This window comes from Chelonia mydas, chromosome 1 (genome assembly GCF_015237465.2).
Source record: "Chelonia mydas isolate rCheMyd1 chromosome 1, rCheMyd1.pri.v2, whole genome shotgun sequence".
Lineage (NCBI taxonomy): Eukaryota > Metazoa > Chordata > Testudines > Cheloniidae > Chelonia > Chelonia mydas.
In genome coordinates this window covers 201,665,558-201,689,591 of record NC_057849.1, presented here as the reverse complement: position 1 = coordinate 201,689,591, position 24,034 = coordinate 201,665,558, and the positions used below count along the sequence as shown (strand labels likewise).

Below are 24,034 nucleotides of genomic sequence, written 5' to 3'. Positions count from 1 at the left end.
TCACTTCATCAACCCTGATATTCTATGATTCTATGATTCTATGAACCTGCGATTCTCCAGGCCGTTGAGACCATGGACCCGGACTACGCTGGGGACAACCAGCTGACCATGGAGACTGAATGGAACGCTGAGCTGCTGCCAGCCAAGGAGATGCCCAAGATTGGCCTTATGGTAGGAAGTGACCCAGGGAATGTATTAGAAGCCAATGTTTGAACCCTTAAGAGGGAATTTTCTGGTTCCTAGGGCCCTGGGTCAGAACCTGGTGGAATAGGGTGGGCCCAGATTCCCCTACATCGCCCTGCAGGGCCACTAGGCATGGCTACTGGGGGCCCTAGCTAGAGACTGAGTGTTTGCTCTGTCCCGCCCCAGGGGCTGTAGATTGTTTGTTTGCTCTGCCCTGCCCCAGGGGCTGCAGACTGATTAGTTACTCGACCCTGGCAGGGTCCCTGAGTCCCTCATGGCAACTGTTTGACCCAACAGGGAATCCAGACGATTGTGTGACCAGGTGTACTACTAACCCCACAATGGGCCAATGGAGGCGGCTGTGCTTGCTTATACACCTACACTTGGTACCCTACACTTGTGCCCTGTCCATTCCAGATCCATATCAAGGTCCTGGCCCTTATCTTTAAAGCCCTCAACGAGCAAAGGGAGTTGTGCCATTTCTACCGCCTGGAGCAAGACTGTACAGGTCTTTCCATAATGACAAAGTGTCCAAACAGCTCAGCAACATCTGCAGGAAAACAACCACACAGATAAGTCCCTCTTAAGGAGGTGGCTTAAACCAAGGAAGAAACCAAGGCCCCTTTTTCCAGCTAGTAAAGCTGTGGTGCTTGACTTTTGTATACAGCACCTAGAGTAGTAGAGAGACGACTACGACAACCCCTGTCTCTACCCAAAAATTCTCCTCACTGCTGGACAAGGCAGTAACACCAGCACCCACCCACCCTTGCAATGGATGACTTTGAGCCACTTTAGAATCCCACTCCTTATTAATGAAAGGATTCTAGAACTGGCCACAGCACAGCAGCCCCCAGCCACTTGTCTTTCCACCTCCAAGTGGGTGGAAAAAAGGTATCAGGTGCCTCTGAAATCCTTCAAGCTCTTTTACACCCACCCAAACCCAGGGTCCTTGGTCGTCCCTGCAGTGGAACAAACATCAAAGCTTACTAAAGGCACTCCCGAGGACAAGGACCGTAAGAATTTAGACCTGTTTGGATGCAAGGGATATTCTTCAGCCTCAGTGCAGCTTTGGGTGGCAATTATACCAGGTATTATTCAGCCAGTATAATCACCTCATGTGGGACAGAGTCACTCCTTCCTTTCAAAAATCCCACTAGAGTACAGGGATGAAATGAAGGAGAACATCAAGCAGGGGCAGATTGTCATGAGAATGTCACTGCAGTGCAGCCATGGCTGCCTTTGATATGGCTACAAGGTTGATGACCACAGCTGTCACAATGAGCCAGGCCTTGTGGCTGTAGGTATTGGACATACCACACAAGTGCATGTCAAGTGCAAGACATGATAGACAACCTGCCTTTCGAGGCAATGGAGCGCTTCAGCCAGGAGGACAGGTGAAGCACTACATTCCCGCAAGGGCTACATTATGGCCTCTATTACCTACAGAAAGCCCCCGAAGTATCAGCCCCAATAAAGGCAAAGGATGCCTTTCTGCTCCTGGGGCTGACAGAGTGCCAGCAAAGGAAGAAACTACATACTCCAGGGGGCTCTCATCTTCTACCTCTTTAGCAAACACAAGACACTCTCAGAGGTAGCAAATTTGACAGGAGCGTTGAGAGTCACACTGGAGCTTGCCCTCACCTTTGGGAACCATCTTGCCCCATTCCCTTAGGCCTGGGCAGCTATCACAGTTGACAAACGGGCATTAGATATCATTGCTTACGATCACGCTCTATATTTCCATTCACAAACCCCTATCTGCCTGTCCCTCTACTGGGACCCTTCTCACGAGAGCCTGTTACAAAAAGAAGAGGCCTCATCGCTTTGTCTAGGAGCCATTGAAGAGATATGACAGCAGTACAGGGGGAAAGGTTTCTCATGCTGATATTTCCTCATCCAGAAAAAGAAAGGGGTCTTTGTCCTGTCCTAGGGAAACTGAACACATACTGTGAATATACCACCTTAGATTCAGGATGGGAAGACTTGCCTCCATCATTCCATGTCTGCAGGCTCCAGACAGGTTTGTGGCTCTTGACTTGCAGGATGGTCCATATAGCCATTCACCCTGCTGACAGGAAGTACCTGAGGTTCACAGGGTCACATCACTGCCAGGACAAGGTACTGCCATTAGGACTGCTCTCCTGAGGCATCCAAAGTGTCTTGCCTAGTGGTGGTATGGGCATTGCATGCCTCTGAAGATATCCACATCTACCCTCACTTAGATAATAGACTGATCAGGGCAGGTCCCAGCAGAGACAGCAAAGAGTCTAGAATATGCTTATTTTCTGTTCGCCCAGCTGGGCCTTTGGTGAAATACAAAATAGACTTCATCCCATTACAGACAATAATGCTCATAGCAACCCTAATAATCTCCAGGTCAGTGAGAGCATACCCTTCCTGAAGACAGTTTCCTGCCAATGCTGTTGCTAGTGCTTGGATAGAATCAGACCCTACTACAATGGTATGGAAGTGACTGGAGCTGCTATGCTGTGTGTGCATGCATGCATGTAAGTGACACTGTTTGCCGGACTTCACCTGTGACTGCTCCAACTCTAGCTTGGGTCGGTCTATTCCCAGAAAAATACCCGATGGACAAGGAGGGCATGGTCCCTCCTCATCTTGTCACAGAACTGAGTTGGTGGGAGGAACCCAGAAACGTGCATGGAAGGGTTCTATTTGGTGCACCTTCCTCAACAAAACCTGTTAGAAGCACACCTGGGCCATCTAAAAATGCAGGGGACTTGGTCCCCAGAGGACATCTAGCTCCACATCAATGTTCTGGAGTTCAGAGCAATCAGGCTAGCCTCCCTGGCTTTCCTACTCATTCTTCTGCACAGTTTCTGTGATGCCTATTGTATCATTATCTTCATTTAATACCAGGCACTCAAGTTCACCCATCGTAGTATTTAGACTGGTTGTATTTGTACACAAGCATTTATAAAATTTGTTAATATTTAGTTGTCTGCCTTCATGTGATGCAATTGAATGGGTCTTTTTTGTGTTTGACTGTTTCTTTTGAGTTCCTACCTGAACTTTCTCAACTTCTGTCCTCTCCTCTTTACTGGGATATAGAGAATCCCCTTTAATAAATCCTCCCCTAAAGGATGTCTCTGTCCAAACTGTATGCTCCTCTTCACCTGTCAGTTTTTCCCCAGCCCTTAGTTTGAAAATTCCTCTATGACCTTTTTAATTTTACATGCCAGCAGTCTGACTCTGTTTTGGTTTAGGGTCTGATCTGGAAATAAATATAAAATCTCTGCTGATAAAATTTGGAAATTACACAAAAAATAGCAGACAAGTAAATAATTATGAGAATAAAGCAATCTGGATTCTGGATAAACTGGGCCCAGTCAAACAAAATTAGTTTTAATTCAGCCAAATGCAAGGCTGTACATTTTGGAACAAGGAATGTAGATCATACTGACAGAATGGGGGACTGTATCCTGGAAAGCAGAGACTCTGAAAAGGATTTAGGACAAGCAACTGACCATTAGCTTCCAGTGTTAATGTGGTCCTTGGATGTATAAAGAGGGGGGAAATGAATAGAAGTACAGACAGGATTTTACCTCTATATATGTCTTTGGTGAGACTAATACTGGAATACTGGGTCCAATTCTGGCATCCACATTTAAAAAAGATCTTGAAAAATTGGAGAGGGTGTAAAAAAGAGCCACAAAAATGATTCAAGGGCTGAAAAAAAATGCCTTCCAGAAAGAGACATAAAGAGCTCAGTCTGTTTAGTTTATTAAAAAGGAGACTGAGAGGTGACTTGATCACTCTGAATAAGTAAAGAAAATATTGGGTGCCGAAGGGCTCTTTGATCTAGCAAAGAAAAGCAGAACAAGAACCAATGGCTGGAAGCTGAAGCTGGACAAATTCAAGTTAGAAATAAGGCACAAATGTTTAACAGTGAGGATGATCAACCATTGGAACAAACTACCCATGGGAAGTGGTGAATTCTCCATCTCTTGATGTCTCAGATCAAGACTGGATGCTACCCCATATGCTTTCTTATGGAAGTAGTTGCCACAGGGATGTTTTGAGGCTGTGAATGGGAGAGGCGGTGCCCACCAGACAATCACTGTAGTAGGGTGTGGGCCATGCTACAAACTGCTGCCTTCAGTAAAGCTGGTGAAAATGCCCTTTGTCGGGCTGTGTGATGTGTAGGTCGCAATATTATTTAATTTAGATACAAACCTGGATCCAATCCCTGCATTCTGGGCAAGTTTAGTTCCTAATTCAGATTCAAACTACGCAGCTGCTTTCCCTTTCCTGTAATGGGCCAAAACAAAACCAGAGAGCCAAGAACCCCCTAACTGTGGGGCTCTGATCCCTCTCTAATTTCAACAAAAATATATGTTTTAAAAAAAGCAAATATTAATCAATTATTATTATTTTACAGTATGTGTTAGGCACTGTATAAACATAGTCCCTGCTCTAATGATTTTACAATCTAAATAGATGAGAGAGGAAATTGAGGCACGAAGATTTACCCAAGTTGACCAGTGGCAGAACTAGTAATAGCCCCTACATTTCTACTCCTAGCTGTCTTTTATCCACTGGAATACACTCTCTCTGAGGCTAGAGAGAATAATATGATGCTAAGGGCTTGGCTACACTTGCGAGTTACAGCGCAATAAAGGACCCCGGGCGCACTAGCTCACTACCCGTCCACACTGGCAAGGCACGTAGAGAGCTCTGACTCCACGGCTACAGTGCTGCTGGTACTCCACCTCGGCTGTGCCCTCACTGGAGAGCCGCAGCACCAGTGTGAACGAGGTGTTGCTTTACTGCGCTCTGATCAGCCTCTGGAAACGTCCCATAATCCCCTTAAGTCAAGTGGCCACTCTTGTCATTGTTTGGAATCGGCTGTAGGAATGCGGATATGCCCTTTGAAAGCTCCGTTTCTGACAGCCGGCTGCTTATCTGCTCCGAGACAAAGCAACCATTACTGTGGAATGCTGTATGTGAGAGAGAGGTGTGGGGGGGTCTACTGCTGTCTGAATTTACAAGACAGCATGCTGATATGCTCTCAGCCCCCCAAAAACCCACTCTCTCTCCCCCCACATACACACAACACACTCCCTGTCACACTCCACCCTCCCCCCGCCCATTTGAAAAGCATGTTGCAGCCACTTGCATGCTGGGATAGCTGCCCATAATGCACTGCTCCCAATGCCGCTGCAAGTGCCGCAAATGTGGCCACGCCAGTGCGCTTGCGGCTGTCAGTGTGGACAGACTGCAGCGCTTTCCCTGCTGTGCTCTACGAAAGTGGGTTTAACTCAAAGAGCTCTACATCTGCAAGTGTAGTTTGGCAGCTTTCGCTGCACTCTTAGGGTATGTCTACACTACGAAATTAGGTCGAATTTTTAGAAGTCGATTTTTTAGAAAGTGATTTTATACAGTCGATTGTGTGTGTCCCCACTTAAGACCATTAAGTCGGCGGAGTGCGTCCACAGTACCGAGGCTAGTGTCGACTTCCAGAGCGTTGCACTGTGGGTAACTATCCCACAGTTCCCGCAGTCTCCACCACCCATTGGAATTCTGGGTTGAGATCCGAATGCCTGATGGGTCAGAAAACATTGTCACGGGTGGTTCTGGGTACATGTCGTCAGCCCCCCCCGCCCCTCGCTCCCTCCCTCCCTCCGTGAAAGCAACGGCCGACAATCGTTTCGCGCCTTTTTCCGTGTGGGCGCCATATTGCTGTCAGCATCGTCATCCACCCGCCGCTTCCGCTGCCACTCTGCTCTCCTGCTCATGCCATACCACAGCAAGCATGGAGCCCGCTCAGATCATCGCGGCAGTTATGACTGTTCTAAACACCACGTGCATTATCCAGCAGTATATGCAGAACCAGAACCAGACCCTGCAAAAGCAGGTGAGTAGGTGACGTCAGCACAGTGAGGAGAGTGATGAGGACATGGACACAGACTTCTCTCAAAGTACGGGCCCCGGCAATTTGGCCATCCTGGTGGCAATGGAGCAGGCTCATGCCGTGGAACGCTGATTCTGGGCCCAGGAAACAAGCACAGACCGGTGGGACCGCATAGTGTTGCAGGTCTGGGATGATTCCAAATGGCTGCGAAACTTTCGCATGCGTAAGGGCACTTTCATGGAACTTTGTGACTTGCTTTCCGCTGCCCTGAAACACAAGAATACCAGGATGAGAACAGACCTCACAGTTCACAAGCAAGTGGCGATAGCCCTCTGGAAGCTTGCAACGCCAGACAGCTACCGGTCAGTCGGGATTTGGAGTAGGCAAATCTACTGTGGAGGCTGCTGTGATCCAAGTAGCCAACGTGATCACTGACCTGCTTCTATGAAGGGTAGTGACTCTGGGAAATGTGCAGGTCATAGTGGATGGCTTTGCTGCAATGGATTCCCTAACTGTGGTGGGGCAATAGATGGAACCCATATCCCTATCTTGGCACCGGACCACCAAGGCAGCCAGTACATAAATGAAAGGGGTACTTTTCAATGGTGCTGCAAGCACTGGTGGATCACAAGGGACATTTCACCAACATCAACGTGGGATGGCCAGGAAAGGTACATGACTCTCGCATCTTTAGGATCTCTGGTCTGTGGAAACAGCTGCAGCAAGGGACTTACTTTCCATATCAGAAAATAACTGTTGGGGATGTTGAAAGGCCTATAGCTATCCTTGAGGACGCAGCCTACCCCTTAATGCCATGGCTCATGAAGCCATACACAGGCACCCTGGACAGTAGTCAGGAGCTGTTCAACTATAGGCTGAGCAAGTGCAGAATGGTGGTAAAATGTGCATTTGGACATTTAAAAGTGCGCTGGCGCAGTTTACTGACTCGGTTAGACCTCAGCGAAACCAATATTCCCTTGTTATTACTGCTTTCTGTGCGCTCCACAATATCTGTGAGAGTAAGGGGGAGACGTTTATGGCGGGGTGGGAGGTTGAGGTAAATCGCCTGGCCACTGATTATGCGCAGCCAGACACCAGGGTGGTTAGAAGAGCACAGCAGGGTGCGGTGCGCATCAGAGAAGCTTTGAAAACCAGTTTTCATGACAGCCAGGCTACGGTTGTGAAGTTCTGTTTGTTTCTCCTTGATGGAAACCCGCTCCCTTGGTTCACTCTGCTTCCCAGTAAGCCAACCACCCTCCCCTCCCCCCTTCGATCACCACTTGCAGAGGCAATAAAGTCATTGTTGTTTCAAATTCATGCATTCTTCATTAATTCGTCACACAAATGGGGGGATAACTCCCAAGGTAGCCCAGGAGGAGAGGGGGAGGAGGGAAGCACCAGGTGGGGTGGTGGAGGAGGGGAGGACGGAAGGACAAGGCCACACTGCACTTCAAAACTTATTGAATGCCAGCTTTCTGTTGCTTGGGCAGTCCTCTGGGGTGGAGTGGTTGGGTGCCCGGAGGCCCCCCCACCACGTTCTTGGGCATCTAGGTGAACTTGGGGAGGAGGGTGGTTGGTTACACAGGGGCTGCAGCGGCGGTCTGTGCTCCTGCTGTCTTTCCTGCAGCTCAACCATACACCAGAACATATCGGTTTGATCCTCCAGTAGCCTTAGCATTGCATCCTGCCTCCTCTCATCACGCTGACGCCACCTCTCTTCTTGCTCATCCCTCCTGTCCTCTCGCTCATCCCTCCTGTCCTCGCGTTCATTTTGTGCTTTCCTGGACTCTGACATTGTCTCCCTCAGCACATTGTGCTGGGCTCCTTCAGCATGGGAGGCCTGTTACCCGGGGTTCTTTCCACCCAAAGCTCTTGGTAACTTTTACTCTGTGCGAGGTGGTGTCAGGAAATAAATCAGGGAAGACATGGCCATCCGACCGATAGATGGCTGGCACAAACAGGACAACACGAGAGTGCTTTCACTTAAAGTTAAACTTTACGTAGTCTCAAGCACCTATACACATGTCCGCAACAGGTTAGTAAAACACCCCCAACCCTTGATAATTACCAAAGCTGAGTGTGGCTCTCAAGTGGCACAGCGGCAGCCCGTCTGCCAGTGGGAAACACAAGATGCATCCAGAGAGAGAGTCCAATCCTGAAGAGTCCCACTACCTCAAACTTTTCCCCCTTATTTATACATTAGTAACAGAATGACATGTCCCTTAAAGAAAACTTGTTAAGCAAGCAGTTCCAATGGGCAAGCAAGAGGCTCCTTCTGATTATCAATTAACTAGGTGTGGGTTTTTCCAGAGTTTACAGCCTTGAGGCCCCAATAGACATTCCTGGGGCACATCCTGCTCTTCTAAGATGCACGTATCAGCAACTTCAACACAATTCCTATCAGGAAGGATGCGGGGTCAAGCTGCCCTTTCTGTGGCACCCAAAAACCCCCCCTCCCCCTCTTGCCTTGGTTAAGCTAAGCCTGCTGACTTGGCTGCTTTTAGCAATAAGCCATAGTGGTTTCAGGCACTTTACTGGTTTGCCAAAGTCTCCCCATACAGGCCTGCATGAGCTCAGAGAACATTTCATCGCAAGTGTGGTTTTTTCAGCTTCTAATCTTTGATAGCCTCTGGGACGGAGATGATACATGGAGCAATGAAACATTTGCAGCTGCGGGAGGGAAAAAAGGGAGATTAGTCTTTAAAAAGAGACATTTTAGAGAACAATGGGTAGAATCTTTCACGGTGAACCAAGCTGTTAACATTACGTAGCAAATGTGCTTTCATTACAAGGTCGCATTTTGCCTCTTATATCGAGAGCCGGCCGGTATGGTGTGAGAGATCGGCGGGCAACAGAATTCGGCTTGCAGGCAGACAGGGTAAGCCACAGTCTTTTGGCTTCTTTAACCTTCCTAACATGTGGGAATGGCTTCAAACAGCAGCGTCCTCATTTCACATACCAAGCACCCGTTGGGTTGGCCTTTAAAATGGGTTGGCCATTTAAAAGGAGGGGCTGCGATTTTCGTGTTAACATGCAGCACAAACCCAACTAACCACACTCCCCCATCCCCCTCCCCATACACCCAATTCTCTGGGATGATCGCTTCACCCCTCCCCCCACCGCATGGGTAACAGCAGGGATGATTTCTGTTCAGCCACAAACAAACAGCCCAGCACGAACGGCCACCTCTGAATGTCCCCTTAATAAAATTCCCCTATTTCAACCAGGTGACCATGAATGATATCACGCTCCTGAGGATAACACAGAGAGATAAAGAACGGATGTTGCTTGAATGCCAGCAACACCGGGACCGCACACTGCCATGCTTTCTTATGCAATGATTCCAGACTACGTGCTGCTGGCCTGCCGTGGTAAAGTGTCCTACCATGGAGGATGGAATAAGGCTGCCCTCCCAGAAACCTTTGCAAGGGGTTTGGGAGTACATCCAGGAGAGCTTCATTGGGATGTGCCTGGAGGATTTCCGCTCCATCCCCAGACACGTTAACAGACCTTTCCAGTAGCTGTACTGGCCGCGAATGCATCCCAAGTCTTCAGGGCAGATTAATCATTAAACACGCTTGCTTTTAAACCGTGTATTATATTTACAAATGTACACTCACCAGAGGTCCCTTCTCTGCCTTCTAGGTCCGGGAGCCCACCTTCCGTGGGTTGGGAGGGTAATAGATCCAGGGTGAAAAACAGTTCCTGGCTGTCGGGGAAAAGGGTTTCTCCACTTGCTTGCTGTGCTTCAACCTCCTCCTCCTCATCATCTTCCTCGTCCCCAAAATCCGCTTCCCTGTTGCGTGAGAGTCCATTGACCGTGTCCGTGCACAGTGCTGGGGTAGTTATAGGGGCACCCCCTAGAATGGCATGCAGCTCATCATAGAAGTGGCATGTCTGGGGCTCTGACCCGGAGTGGCCGTTTGACTCTCTGGTTCTTTGGTAGGCTTGCCTGAGCTCCTTAAGTTTCACGTGGCACTGCTGTGGGTCCCTGTTATAGCCTCTGTCTTTCATGCCCTTGGAAATTTTTTCAAATATTTTGGCATTTCGTCTCTTCTCCCCACACAGCAATCAGATCCAGTACCTCCTATTCGGTCCATGCTGGAGCTCTTTTGCGATTGTGGGACTGCATGGTCACCTCTGCTGAAGAGCTCTGCATGGTCACCTCTGCTGATCAGCTCGCCATGCTGGCCAAACAGGAAGTGAAATTCAAAAGTTCGCAGGGCTTTTCCTGTCTACCTGGCCAGTGTATCTGAGTTGAGAGTGCTGTCCAGAGCGGTCACAATGGAGCACTCTGGGATAGCTCCCGGAGGCCAGTACCGTCGAATTGCATCCACACTACCCCAAATTGGACCCAGCAAGGTCGATTTCAGCGCTAATCCACTTGTCGGGGAGGAGTACAGAAACCGGTTTTAAGAGCCCTTAAAGTCAGAAAAAATGGCTTCGAATTGTGGACGGGTGCAGGGCTAAATCAATCTAACGCTGCTAAATCCGACCTAAACTCGTAGTGGAGACCAGGGCTTAGAAGTAGCGCTGATTATGCTATATTGGCTGTAGCATATCTGCAGCTATAGCAGGTTGTACTATGGTTCTCTTCGCGTTGCCCAGCTAAATAAGGCTCTGTTGGGTCAAGCTGTGGATGGGAGTCGAACAGAAAGTGCGCGTGGCTCAAATAGAGGTAGTTCTTTTTGCTATGTCAGGACTGAATCAGGGGTGCTGCTGCTGGAGGCAGCATAAAGCCTGAGAGCCTTTTCCTGTTGGGCCTTACAGGGCCTGCGGTACGCATGACAAAGTCAGGGTCGTTAGCACCACTAGCCTGGCCAAAGTCTAGTCACAGGGCCTCTTGGGTTCCCCTGCAGTGTCAGCTGGGCTCCGTGTTCTCATTGGCTTCCCTGGCCTGGTGTGTGAACCACAGGGTGACCAGACGTCTCGATTTTATCGGGACAGTCCCCACTTTTGGGTCTTTTTCTTCTCTAGGCTCCTATTACCCCCCCACCCCGGCCCAATTTTTCGCATTTGCTGCCTGGTCACCCTCGTTGCACAGTCCCACCCCGAGGCCAGGTGAGGCGCTCCCAGCGTGTGTCTGCCTCTCTCTCCAGGGCTGTGGGACCCTAAAGGACGAACGGGGTCGCTTGAAACTCGGCGGGCCGGATCCCGTCTGAGGAGGAGCTCCACGGCCTGGGGCGGGGGCTGCGCTGGGGCTGGGCGGGGCGGCCCCTCCTCCCCTGGGTTGCCGGACTGAGGAGCCGGCTGCGCGCTGAGCTGCCCGCCGGAGCGCGGCGCTTCTCCCGCGTGCCCTTCCCGGTGCCCCGGGAGCCTGGAGGCGCGGGGCGAGCCGGCCCGGCAGCGGCGTCTTTTCTACTCCCCTCCACAATGCCCGGCCGCCGGGGCACCCACCTCCCCGGTCGCCGACGTCGTGGCTCTCCCCAGCCAGCCCCCCATGTATGTGCCCGCCTCCACGCGCGCAGAGCGGGCTCTGCAGCCCCCCGCGGGGCAGGAGTGACGGGCCCCCTCCCCGCAGCTGGCCGAGGAGAGCACCTGCTCTGATGCGTGAGTCTGAGAGTTTCTAGCTCATCTTAAACCCCCTCCCCCCCGCAACGAGAATTGGCTGTTTCAAGTTCCCCTCCGTTTGGGAGGCGCCCCCTGCCTCGGACCCTTCTCCCGGGGCGGGGGCCAGATAAACTCTGCTGGGGCTCTACATACTTGGTTTTCTTTTTTCCCTACAGAGGTGGTGGTGGACTGTTTGGAAACTCCCTGCACCTCGCCGTGGGTGGAGGATAAAGAATTGTACAGGCTTTCTCTAGCTGGGCAAACACAATTTTAAACCAGAAGTACAGAAACTGTTCTTTTTAATGTGTGTGTGTGTGGGGGGGGTGTATTTTAATTGAAAAACGCACTGGCTGCTCAGATGGAGATGAAGGAGGGTTGACAATTTTTGCAGCGTTCATGGAAAGTTCAGCTCACCAGTTTATCTGGTTTAAAGGATTAAAAAGAGTGGTAAAAATAAGGCTGCGATCCTGCATCTAGCTCTGTGCAGGCACAGGGATCTGTCTAGACTCTATGTGGAACCAGTTACACGACAGGATTGGGACCTAAATGTCCTCCCAGTGTTACTAACAGCACAGGGAATTAACTTCAGGTAGTAGTTTATTAAAATGGAAAGAGAGTTAAAATCTGACTTGCTTTTCTACATTAATGCTCTGTTTACTTCTTGTGTTTCATTCAGTTTGGACAATCAAGCTAGAATAGTTAGTTGCACTTACCCATTCTAAGAACATAAGAATGGCTGTACTGGGTCAGACCAATGGCCCATCTAGCCCAGTATCCTGTTTTCTGATAGTGGCCAGTGCCAGGTGCTTCAGAGGGAATGAACAGAACAGGGCAATTATGGAGTGATGATACATGCCTTGTTGTCCATACTCAGTTTCTGACAGTCAGAGATTTAGGGGCATGGGGATACATCCCTGAACATCTTGGTTAATAGCCATTGATGGACCTGTCCTCTTATTCTTTTTTTAACCCAGTTATACTTTTGGTCTAATTCTTTTGATGACTATTGCAGTGCTCCATACATTTTCACAGACGAATTAGCAGTGCTTTCTTGACTCTCCTGCATTAGCACAGGGCAGTAATGTTTGGGTTGCAAATACTGTAGGTAAAAGTTTGCATGATGATAGAAATATCTCCTAAATAAATTACTGAACCTGCATTTGGGGCCTGACTGGCACTTTTTGAAGTGACAGGCAGATGTAACCACAATTTGCAAATTGCTTGCTGCAGATAATTTTTCTGGAAAAAGCTATTGTGTGTAAATGATGATTATTTTATAGTCCTGTTGACAGCATCCTGGAAACACCTCCGCTCTCTAAAAGGCAGTGCATGAAAAGCATTTTTGCTTTGTTGTTTGGCATTTTGTGGTGACACAGCTGAGTGCCTCACTGGATGATTTTTAAAAACTAAAAACAATCCTCTGGAAAGATCCTGTTTGTAATGGGATCCTACTGGCGCTTGGTAAATGCAGGGACTTCTTGCAAGAAGATCTGGTAGCAAGATGCCAAATTATGGATCTGTTCAACTACTTGTTTCACAGAAGGCCATATGTCCTCAGCAAGCCTGTTGGATTGTGTATTTTATTTTTGGGCTGGGGTGGTGAGAGGGGATGGGATGTAAGCAAACCTACGTACAATCAGTCAGCATGGGGGAAGGGAGAGAGAGAAGCTGATGTGCCTTTCCGTGTTGAACCATCATTATTGTTCTACTTCTAAGCAATGGGAACACTGCAAAGCACTTTGCACCCAAGCCTGAAAGAGGCTGAGCATCTTCAACTCCATTTGACTTCTCTGGGAGTTAAGGGAGCTTAGCACCTCAGACCACTTGACCCTTTGCATATTTCAGAGAATGCAGTTTAATTTTTTTTCTAGGTGCCTTTGCCTAGGTCTGAATTTTCCATTGCAGATAGTTTGCAGACTAAAAGGGGCTGAGGAGTTGCCTGCCACTGAATATGTTGCTGGTAGGAAATTAGATCCCAGGTAACTCAGCTGTCTGTTAGGAGCTGTAAGTATTGTATTACAGCTGGCATTTCTTATGCAACCTTTGTGTTTCTCCTCCATCACCTTATACATACTGTATAACTGCATTTTGTATGTATCTTTCATACATACCCCGGCACTATACAGTTAGCCCCAGATCCTCAGAGATTCTTAGGTGCTTAAATGCCTTTGAGGATCTGGACTTGAGCCTGGGTGTTTATGTTCTAATGCAACAAGAAGATACGAATTTGATGCGAGAATCACTGGGGGAAGTTCTATGATTTGTGTTATGCTGGAGGTCAGATTAGTTGAGCATTATCACCCCTTCTGACTCTCAGATCTATGTACCTGACTTTACTGTCACAAAAAAATGTTTACTCCTATTAGGCCAACATAACTATGGTGGAACAAGCTGGGCTCCATTCTGCCTCCTGCATCAGCAACACAACTATTAGCTAAATTCCACAGCTGCCCTGCCCTGAAAAGAGATGTTACACTTCCTAGGGTTATCAACCATCCTGAAATTTGTGCCATCTGATTTTTGTAGCAGTGCTGCTTTGATCAGCTCCAGGAGTAATTAAGGAGATTTCAGTATGTTTGGAATGCTAGGGTGCTATTGTGAGGGATCTCATGAAAACAGTAGCTCTACCTTTAAGCCTGGCTAGAGCATCCTTAGAGCACTGTTCGGCTCTGAAAAGTGACTTATCTAAAAACAACCCTTTCTTTCTCCACAGCTCGTCCTCTTGAGCATATAGCTGCTGACTTTTGTGATTAATTACATTGTATTTTTAATTAATTGTCCCCCTGCACCTGCAGTGTGAGCTAGATGCCTATTGTTGTTTTATAAATCAAATAAATAATCAGGTTTTACTGCCTTTTACTCCTGTGAGCCCTACTGAAACAGCATAGCTCGGGAGGGGAGCTGTAGGCTATCCTTCCTTGTGCATCATTGCATAATTGTTTACCATGCTCTGGTGACACCTGTGCAAACTCGTTGAAGGCAATGGCAATAGGTGTCACAGGGGAGGCGTAAGTTATCCTGCAGAATCTTTACTGCTGCTGATGGAGGTAACAAGGAAAGAGCCCAGCATGACCCTCAGATCCCAGGGTCAGTTGGCGGGGCTCATATTTAGAAACCCCTCATTTCACTTGCAGACTGAGCATATTTGGTATGGAAATCACTGAGAGACTATAAAGCAGAGCCCCACAGTGCCATTTTAGAATCGCTTTTTTGAGTAGACCTGCACTTTAAACGCTGGGTGGCATTGGCAGCCTGTGATATGCAGGAGGTCAGACTAGATGATCCCTTCTGGCCTTAAACTTTATGAATGTATGACACTCTGACTTGTCCTTGCATGGCCCATCACCATATACCTGGGCATTGGACAAAGGATGAAGAAGCAGTAATTGAGAGCTGTGCCCAGTGGCACAGAGATGAGCAACCATTCAACAGCCAACCAAGTCCTGTCCCTGGGCCAATGCAGATGAAATCTCGGAACAGTGGGAAAGGACATCACAGGGAACCTCAAATGTCTTGGAAGGTAAAAGAGGAAAAATGGTTGTCCAGGGATATCAAACCTAGATTTATTGAGGCAGGATGAGTATATGCCAGTATGCCCCTGATATTGCATCCCAGCGTGAGGATAATGGTCCACAGCACGCTGATTTAGTGCTATAGTGGATAAGTGCAAATGTCAGACTGTCATGATACAACAACATGACATGTCTTTGTCCTGCAAGACAATAGAGCACAGGTGGCTGCCCTCAGTAGCTTTGACTCTCATGAGTAGAGCATTCAGGGGTTTGTCTATGGAGAAGTTTAAATATTCATGAGAATGGAGAAGAGAGATGCCTGGTCCAGAGTCTGAATCTGCTGAAATATTCATTGTCCTCAGTGATGCTTATCTGATATTGGAGTAGGGAAGCACAAAGCAGCAGGGAGTGGCTCCTCTATTGGGCAGTGGGGAGCAGGTGGCAGGATGTAGAAACTATAGTTAAATATTTCAAAAGCTTCGCAGGCTCAGGGGGCTGGTGCTAGAGTAGCTCATCCTTCACTCTAGGGGACTGCTTGGGATCCAGGCTGGGCTAGGGGGGTTGAAAAGTGATGATCATTTCAGGGGTGTTTGGTGATCTCTCTGAAATGAGTCTGGGGGGAGGGAGTTTCAGTCCAGTTCCCAGTGGATAAGTGTCCCCAAAACCACCATCACAGCTGGACCCTTGGTAGGCATTCTCAGCGAAGAAGATAAGGACTTACAGGCACAGAGCCTGACGTGTGCTGGTACCGAGAGGTCTGATGCGAGACACATTAGTGGGTGGTAGTGTTGTGGTTTGCCCTGTTGCTGTTTGTGGCTAAACAGAGGCTACAGATTTTCTTTTTAAAATAATAAAAGGTCTGTATTTCATTTCATTATTCCATTAAAATGTAAGACTGTCTCCGTGGGGGAGGGGGTTGTTTCCTCCTCCCAGAGTTCCTCTGCATCCATGCTGGGTAACGTACTGATGTGTGTGCACCCTTATGCCCTCCGCTTGATGGGGATAGGGTGTGCATGAGTGTGTGCATGCATGTATTCTTGTTCTCTGTTCTGTGCGCTGAAGTCAGGGTTTGGAGGTCAGATGAATCCGTCATGATGGTAAGTTTCCCAGCCTCATGGCATTGCAGTGGCACAGCGTAACCTTTAATCACAACATTGTGTTTCAGCAATGTGCCCGGCAGCGGTGTGATGGATCATGACGAGAGGCGACTCGTGGGAGGGGCATGAAGGGTCAAGCGCCCCTCCAGCAGGGAGAGGAAAGGGCGGGACCAGAGCCTCTTTCAGCCATGGTACCTGGGACCCTGCCCGGTGCAGCGCAGCAGTTGACTGGGAGAGCACCTGGCTGCGGCAGAAGCAGGCCGCCCCCTGGAGACCGCAGGGCCCCTAGACTGGGAGCGGGGCGGGGAGAAGTCACCTAGGGAGGTCACGTGCCCTCCTGCACAGTGACAACATTTGAACAATCACATTCGATCTTGGCGGTGCAGTAATCTTAGTAGGTTAGTTTGCTCTTGGTATCTGTACTGATTGAGGCCTGAAAAAAGCCAATAAGCCCCAACATAGCTCAAGTGGTATTAACCTGGGTTTGGGGGCAGTGATAACGATTCCCTTCCCCACTGCACAGGTGATTCAGCTGAAAACAGTGACATCTTGGTGGAGATGGCTATAGGCCGCCCTGAGGTCACTGAGATCTGGTGTCATGGCCTGCAGCCTTTCAAGCAAAGTTGGGTCAGGGCTGCATCTTAATTGTCCAGCTTGTTTTCAGTTGAATAATATGCAGTTCTCCCTGCCCTCAGCCATTTAGGGTCCAGCCTCTGCAGCGAGGGTGGGCAAACTATGGCCCAGGGGCCACATCCGGCCCTTCAGCCATTTTAATCCGGCCCTCAAGCTCCCGCTGACTGGGGAGCGGGGTCTGGGGTTTGCCCCACTACGCACGTGTAGTGGCTCCATGCAGCTCCCGGAAGCAGCGGCACGTCCCCCCTCTGGCTCCTCTGTGTAGGGGCAGCCAGGGGGCTCCACACACTGCCCTCGCCCCAAGCGCCAGTCCCACAGCTCCCATTGGCAGGGAACCAATTGGGGTGGGGGGGCCTCAGAAAGAAGCAGCTGAGAACCCCTCCGCTAAACAACCCTTTCAGTGGAGCCGCTCTAGGTAAGATCTCTTGCTGTTTCACTTTCTGCATGTGAAGCGCCTGCCTGATACTTAGGGAAAGTGCTGTAAGCTCTGCCAAGCTTGACGCCTGGAGCTGTGGATTATCTCAGCATGATGGGAAAAGAGAATCCAAACACTGAGGGCTGCATTGCTTCCCTGTTGTTTTTGGAAGGCAGAGCTGTTTACAGTTTGTTTTCTTCATTTAGTCCATGCTGTGGACTTACACATGGCATTCAGCAATCCCCACAGGAGGGTTCACTATGGGGAGGGGTTGTTTAGAGGGTATGGAATTGCTTAGAGTCAGTTACAGAGCCAGGGACTCTTGTTCTCTCCATCCAATAAATTCTTGTCATGTCATTATCAGCTTCAGCAAGTCTTGGCGCCGAATCTCCTTTTGCTGTAAATTTCGTTTCCCATTTTTCTTTCTTTGGGAATCTATCCATCTGTCTCTGTGTATTTCTGATGTGCCTATCACTATACCGCCACTAGGATTAGGCAAATATCCTGCAAGGTGCAAAGAGCGGGAGATTTGGGTGCTTAGCGCCTTGTAGAATTATCTTCCTGGTTCAGAAAACGTGAGCACTTTTTTGGTGCATATAAATATCCTTTATTGCTGAATATAAACAGTAGATCATGGAGTGATAGATAAAGGACCTGGACTATCTAGGTCTTATACATTCTAGAACTTAATAATAGTGATAATTTTATATTTTAATGCTAATTAAAATATGATCACTTTTTTACATTAATACCTTTTGCTGCAGTGAGTGAAGCCAAACACAGCTGGGCTTCCCTCACTATGAAAGTTGGCTAAAAGCAGAATGAAATTGACCAGCACGCTTTCACTTTCCCAAGCTGAACAAAATGCAAAGAACAAACAAGCACCATCAGTGGCAAGAAATTAGATTTAAAAAAAAATCATTGTTTTAATAAACTTGGGTATTAGCAGCAAAATGAGTAAGACATTTAAAAATTGAAAGAGGTCACCTGGGCCTATTTATGTGGAAATATCTCCCACCAGAGGGTAACTCGGTGACTTCCCCTCACTGCATTTCTTCTAAAGTCAGAGTGAAGGGTTTGCGGCTCTCTGGTGTTTGTAGGGAATGAGACCTCTCCAGTGTTGCCAACTCTTGGGATATCTGGTGATTTTTTTCCTCTTACAATCTCCGCTCCTGGAATCATGGAGATTCTCCAGCTTTTATTTTTAAAACAATGTAAGTGGTTGCAGAGAAAAGCTTGAAAACATGAACCTTGAAGGTTTAAATATCAGAAGGCAAACTTAAAAAAAAACCCTGTAATGTATTATTTAAAAACACATCTCATGATTTTTAAGCCAGTCTCAGGGTTGTTGCAGGCCCTGACTCATGACTTGTGAGTGGTTGGCAATACCGCAGTAGATCCTGGGAGTCAAAAGAGAAAGGATCCCTCTGGGTTTGTTGTGATTTTTGCCAGATCAGAAACCTAGTGAAAAACCTGAACCCTGGCCTGAGGGTTTTATTAAATGAAATGTAAAACCCATATTCTTGTGATTCACATTGTAGGCATAGTTACTGCAATCTTCCATTGTTCTGTACTGTTTCCTTAGACATTAAATACACTCTTTCCAATTTACTTGCTTTTTTAGCATCCAATTAAAGTTTTAACTAAATCAGTCTGACTGTGCTAAAAACTTATTTGATGCTGACCTAGCTGGACAGGAATGCAGGTCTTTTAAAAATTGACACAATTCTGAATTCAGCTGTTCACTCTTCTGAGATTTTTAGGTCCTCAGTTTTCTACCTTTTGACTCATTGAACTTCTTCACAAACACAGATCAAATCTGGATCTTCTATTTTAAATGCTAAAAAAGAGCATGGAACCAGCCAGGATTCAGGATTTTTTGTCTTGTCTGGACTCTTGTATTTTGTATCATAACTTTTTTAAATAGTTGTTTTTATTTTTGCCTCTTTGTGTGGTTCCACAACTTAATTACAGATTGGTCCTTGATTTTGGGTGGTTTTAAAGGCAAAAAGAGACTGTTCTTTAATGAAGTTGAGAGCTTTGATAGAGCCTGGAACAGGGATTTAAATGATCATTCCAGCTGTTCTTTGATGAGAATGAGGGCACTGGAAATGTCTTATTTGCAGAATCTTCATATTCATCATAGTTTTGTTGTTCTACTTTGGTAGACAAAGTTTTGTTCAATGATGCCTTTGATCTTGAAGAATCCAAAGAAATATTTCTGGCAGATTTCATGAGTTGAGTATGAATCTTTTCTATCTTACACTTGTGAACTTTTACATTAGAAGAATTTGGTGTTCATTATTTCAGGCCACTTATTCACTCGTTTCCCATCAATTTTAGGCACGCTGAATTAGATACATTCAGACGCTGATGTTTGGTAATAACTAAATGCTAATCCATTTGCTGTACTGAGCAGCAGCTTTCACATGTACTACAGTTAGGCTGAGAAACTGCAGTCTAGTGAATTCAACACTGAAGACTGAGGAAAAAACAAACAAAGAAAGGTAAGCGAACTGGTTTAATGTAAAACTCACATTCCCAGATGCCCTGACCATCTTCCAGAACTGTCTAGGTGCTAGTTGACTGAGCCCTCCTAACAATCTGTGACTCCTCTCACAAAATCCAATGCTTGTTGAATCCACCCACAAGCGACACCCCTCTCCCCAACCGGTAATGACTTCACTCGTTTCCCTTCCCCTCTAGATTATTGTTTCCTAACAAGCCTAATGGGCATAACCAAAAACCCTGACGTTCTTGTCACTTTCGGAGAACTTCTTAGGCCTGGTCTACACTATGAGTTGAGGTTGAATTTAGCAGCGTTATCTCATTTTAACCCTGCACCCGTCCACACAATGAAGCCCTTTTTTTCGACTTAAAGGGCTCTTAAAATAGATTTCTTTATTCCACCCCCGACGAGGGGATTAGTGCTGAAATCGGCCTTGCCGGGTCAAATTTGGGGTACCGTAGATGCAATTCGATGGTATTGGCCTCTGGGAGTTATCCCAGAGTGCTCAGTTGTGACCGCTTTGGACAGTGCTCTCAACTCAGATGCACTGGCCAGGTAGACAGGAAAAGCCCTGCGAACTTTTGAATCTCATTTCCTGTTCGGCCAGCATGGTGAGCTCACCTGCACAGGTCACCATGCAGAGCTCATCATCAGAGGAGACCATGCAGTCCCAGAATTGCCAAAGAGCTCCAGCATGGACCGAACGGGAGGTACATGATCTGATCGCTGTGTGGGGAGACGAGTCCATGCTGGCAGAACTCAGTTCGAAAAGACGAAATGCCAAAATATTTGAAAAAATTTCTAAGGGCATGAAGGACAGAGGCTATAACAGGGACCCGAAGCAGTGCCGTGTGAAACTTAAGGAGCTCAGGCAAGCCTACCAAAAAACCAGAGAGGCAAACGGCCGCTCTAGTTCAGAGCCTCAGACATGCTGCTTCTATGATGAGCTGCATGCTGCTCTAGGGGTTGCAGCCACCACTACTCCAACCCTGTGCTTTGACTCTGTCCAAGGAGTGGGAGGCAACTCGAAAGCGGGTTTTGGGGGCGAGGAAGATGATAGCTTACAGCAAGGAAGCAGAGAAACCGGTTTCCGCGGCAGCCAGGATCTGTTTATCACCCTGGACCTGGACCCAGTACCCCCCAAACCCACCCAAGGCAGGCTCCCAGACCCTGAAGGCAGAGAAGGGACCTCTGGTGAGTGTATCTTTGTAAATATTATACATGGTTTAAAAGCAAGTGTGTTTAATGATTAATTTGTCCTGGCATTTGCGGCCAGTACAGCTACTGGAAAAGTCTGTTAATGTGTATGGGGATGGAACAGCAATCCTCCAGGGACATCCCAATGAAACTCTCCTAGATATACTCCCAAAGCCTTTGCAAAAGGTTTCTAGGGAGGGCAGCCTTATTCCGTCCTCCATGGTAGGACACTTTACCACAGCAGGCCAGCAGCACGTAGTCTGGAATCATTGCATAAGAAAGCATGGCAGTATGTGGTCCTGGTGTTTGCTGGCATTCAAGCAACATCCGTTCTTTATCTCTCTGTGTTATCCTCAGGAGTGTGATATCATTCATGGTCACCTGGTTGAAATAGGGGAATTTTGTTAAGGGGACATTCAGAGGTGGCCGTTCGTGCTGGGCTGTTTGTCTGTGGCGGAACAGAAATCTTCCCCCTCTGTTAGCCACGCGGTGGGGGGAGGGGTGAAGCAATTATCCCAGAGAATTGGAGGGGGGTGTGTGGTGGGGAGGGGGACTTAGTTGGGTTTCTGCTGCACGTGAACCCGGAAACCGCAGCCCCTCCTTTTAAATGGCCAACCCATTTTTAATGGCCAACCCAACAGCTACTTCGTATGGGAAATGAGGCCGCTGCAGTTTGAAGCCATTCCCACATGTTAAGAAGGTTAAAGAAGCCAAAAGACTGTGGCTTACCAGGGCTGCCTGCAAGCCGAATTCTGCTGCCCGGCCCTTGGTGAGTGATCTCTCACACCAAACTGGCATACCCTCAATAAGAGGCAAAATGCGACCTTGTAATGAAAGCACATGTGCTATGTAATGTTAACAGCAAGGTTTACCATGAAAGAGTGTACCCATTGTTCTATAAAATGGGTCTTTTTAGCTACCACTCTCCCTTTTTTTTCCTCCACCAGCTGCACATGTTTCTCCTTCCCGGAGGCTAGCGAAGATTAGAAGGCAAAAAAAAACCACACTCGTGATGAAATGTTCTCTGACCTCATGCTGTCCTCCCACACTGACAGAGCATAGCAAAATACATGGAGGCAGACAATCTCAGAGTCGCAGGAAAACACAATATGACCGTGAGGAGAGGTGGCGGGCTAAAGATGGTAGGTGGCGTCAGCTTGCTGAAAGAAGGCAGGAGTCAATGCTCAGGCTGCTGGAGGATCAAACTCATATGCTCCAGCATATGGTTGAGCTGCAGGAAAGGCAGCAGGAGCACAGACTGCTGCTATAGCCCCTGTGTAACCAACCACCCTCCTCTCCAAGTTCCATAGCCTCCTCACCCAGATACCCAAGAACACGGTGGGGGGTCCTCTGGCACCCAGCCACTCCATCCCAGAGGATTGTCCAAGCAACAGAAGGCTGGCATTCAATAAGTTTTAAAGCGCTGTGTGGCCATGTCCTTCCCTCCTCCACCACCCCACTTAGTGCTTCCCTCCTTCACAACCCCTCCTAGGCTACCTTGGCAGTTATCCCCATATTTGTGTGATGAATAAATAAAGAATGCATGAACGTGAAGCAACAATGACTTAATTGCCTCTGCAAGCTGTGATCGAAGGGGAGAGAGGAGGGTGCTTAGCTTACAGGAAAGTAGAGTGAAACCAGGGGAGGTTTCCATCAAGGAGAACCAAACAGAACTGTCACACCGTAGCCATTCCTGAAACTGGATTTCAAAGCTTCTCAGAAGAGTACAGGAGGGTGCGGTGCGCATCAAACTGCCCTGGTGTCTGGCTGGGTATAATCAGCGGCCACGCTATTTGCCTCAACCTCCCACCCTGCCATAAACGTCTCCCCCTTGCTCTCACAGATTATTGTGGAGTGCACAGCAAGCAGTAATAACAATGGGAATATTGGTTTTGCTGAGGTCTAACCAAGTCTGTAAACTGCGCCAGCGCACTTTTAAACATCCAAATGCACGTTCTACCACCATTCTGCACTTGCTCAGCCTATAGTTGAACAGCTCCTGACTACTGTCCAGGGTGCCTGTGTATGGCTTCATGAACCATGGCATTAAGGGGTAGGCTGCGTCCAAGGATAGCTATAGGCATTTCAGCATCCCCAACGGTTATTTTCTGGTCTGGAAAGTAAGTCCCTTGCTGCAGCTGTTTCCACAGACAAGAGTTCCTGAAGATGCGAGCGTCATGTACCTTTGCCGGCCATCCCACGTTGATATTGGTGAAACGTCCCTTGTGATCCACCAGTGCTTGCAGCACCATTGAAAAAGTACCCCTTTCGGTTTATGTACTCGCTGCCTTGGTGCTCCGGTGCCAAGACAGGGATATGGGTTCCATCTATTGCCCCACCACAGTTAGGGAATACCATTGCAGCAAAGCCATCCACTATGACCTGCACATTTCCCAGAGTCACTACCCTTCATAGAAGCAGGTCAGTGATCGCGCTGGCTACTTGGATCACAGCAGCCCCCACAGTAGATTTGCCCACTCCAAATTGATTCCCGACTGACCGGTAGCTGTCTGGCGTTGCAAGCTTCCAGAGGGCTATCGCCACTTGCTTGTGAACTGTGAGGGCTGCTCTCATCTTGGTATTCTTGTGTTTCAGGGCAGGGGAAAGCAAATCAAAAAATTCCATGAAAGTTTCACAGCCACTAGGAATCGTCCCAGACCTGCAACACTATGCAGTCCCAGCACTCTGTGCTTGTTTCCTGGTCCCAGAATTGGCGTTCCATGCCATGAACCTGCCCAATTGACACCATGTTATGCACATTGCAGGGGCCCATATTTTGTGAGAATTCTATGTCCATGTGCCCATCACTCTTGTCACCGCGCTGCAGTCGCCTCCTCCTTGCCAGGTTTCGCTTTTCTTGCAGGTTATGGTTCTGCATATCCTGCTGTATAATGTGCGCAGTGTTTATAGTGCTCATAATTGCCGCGGTGATCTGAGCGGGCTCCATGTTCCCAGTGCTATGGTGTCTGCGCTGAAAAAAAGGCATGAAACGATTGTCTGCCATTGCTGACTGAGGGAGGGGCGACTGACAACATGGCTTACAGGGTTGGCTTACAGGGAATT

At 48.1% G+C, this 24,034-nt stretch overlaps 1 protein-coding gene across 3 annotated transcripts in view; it reads left to right on the top strand.

Moving 5' to 3' along the window:
• Window positions 1–11,307: 11,307 nt before the first annotated feature.
• Window positions 11,308–24,034, top strand: part of GPR156 (G protein-coupled receptor 156) — a 58,715-nt gene continuing 45,988 nt past the window's right edge. For 2 of the 3 annotated variants that reach the window (XM_043538735.1, XM_037909654.2), the window contains exon 1: window positions 11,308–11,608. The gene's annotated coding sequence lies outside the window, so the exon portion shown is untranslated. The remainder of the gene's footprint in view (window positions 11,609–24,034) is intronic. The other variant, XM_043538736.1, reaches the window with a different exon arrangement.